The sequence below is a fragment of the Salmo salar genome, unplaced genomic scaffold, assembly GCF_965601325.2.
Source record: "Salmo salar unplaced genomic scaffold, fSalSal1 ptg000432l, whole genome shotgun sequence".
Lineage (NCBI taxonomy): Eukaryota > Metazoa > Chordata > Actinopteri > Salmoniformes > Salmonidae > Salmo > Salmo salar.
The window spans coordinates 1725536-1727500 of NW_027675387.1; positions in this window are offsets into that span (position 1 = coordinate 1725536).

Sequence of the window (1965 nt, forward strand, 5' to 3'; positions counted from 1 at the left end):
GACACACACACACACACACACTGGACAGAAAAACACACACAAACTCGACACACACACTGGACAACACACACACACACACACACACACACACACACACACACACACACACACACACACACACACACACACACACACACACACACACACACGGACAGGCACACACACTGGACACACACACTGGACACACAAACTGGACACACACACACACACACACACACAGGACGCACACTCTCACACACACACACACACACACTGGACCCACATACACTGGACCCACAAACACACACTGGACCCACACACACACACACACACACACACACACACACACACACACACACACACACACACACACACACACACACACACACACACACACACACACACACATACTGGACACACACACACACTGGACCCACACACACACACACACACACACACACACACCAACACACTGGACACACACACACACACACTGGACCAACACACACATGACACACACACACCAGTTTGGACCAGCTTATTCCTGTAAATACACTGAATTAAAATATAAAGGCAACATGTAAAGTGTTGGTCCCATGTTTCATGAGCTGAAATAAAAGATCCCAGAAATGTTCCATACACACAAAAGCTTATTTCTGTCAAATGTTGTGCACAAATTTCTTTACATCCCTGTTAGTGAGCATTTCTCCTTTGCCAAGATAATCCACCACCTGACAGGCTGTGGCATATCAACAATCTGATTAAACAGCGTGATCATTACACAGGTGCACCTTGTGCTGAGGGCAATAAAAGGCCACTCTAAAATGTGCAGTTTTTTCACATAACACAATACCAGAGATGTCTCTGTTTTGAGGGAGTGTGCAGTTGGCATGTTGACTGCAGGAATGTCCAACAGAGATGTTGCTAGAAAATTGAAAGCTAATTTCTCTAAATCACCTTGAACGTTGGTTTATAGAATTTGGCAGTACGTCCAACCGGCCTAAAAAAAGCAGACCACATGTACGGCATCATGTGGGCGAGCGGTTTGCTGATGTCAACTTTGTGAACAGAGTGCCCTATGGTGGTGGTGAGGTTATGGAATGGGCATAAGCTTCGGACAACAAAAAACAAGTGCATTTAATCGAGGGCAATTTGAATGCACAGAGATACCGTGATGAGATCCCATTGTCGTGCCATTCATCCACACCAATCACCTCATGTTTAAGTATGATAATGCACGGGCCCGATGTCGCTGAACACAATTCCTGGAATCTGAAAAAAAACAGTTCTTCCATGGCCTGAGTACTCACCAGACATGTCACCCATTGAGCATGTTTGGGATGCTCTGGATCGACGAGTACGACAGCGTGTTCCAATTCCCACCAATATCAAGCAACTTCTCACAGCCATTGAAGAGGAGTGGGACAACATTCCACAGGCCACAATCAACAGCCTGATCCTCTCTATGCGAAGGAGATGTGTCTTGCCATGATCAGAATGTGTCTCTGTCTATTTCCAGCCCTGCCATTTCTACCTGTCCTGATCTAGTGTTTGACCCCTGACCTCCTCACACCGTCTCACTGTCCATGTCTGCTTTTAGCGCCCACCTCTACTTCACTGTGTTATAATGGACAGAGGTGACATAACAAGCATATCAAACATACTGACCTTTCTGACCCTATCCCACCTCTACTTCACTGTGTTATACAGACTAGAATGTGGGCTACGGAGTGAAGCTACACAGAAGAGACTGTTGACTGAAAGTTATTCGTTTTTTGGGCACATCATTTGTCTCCATGGCAACATGGGCAATACTGGTTAAAGCTGAATAGTTTAAGGAACTGAGATCATTCATTGTCTTCACCTTCTACTAACCAGAGTTTCTGTCACATGGGATGACGCTGGAGAGACAAAAGCAGGTACGGGGAGTCAAACACTTAATATGGAACGAGACAGGAACAGCGTCAGAAAACGAGCAACAGACAA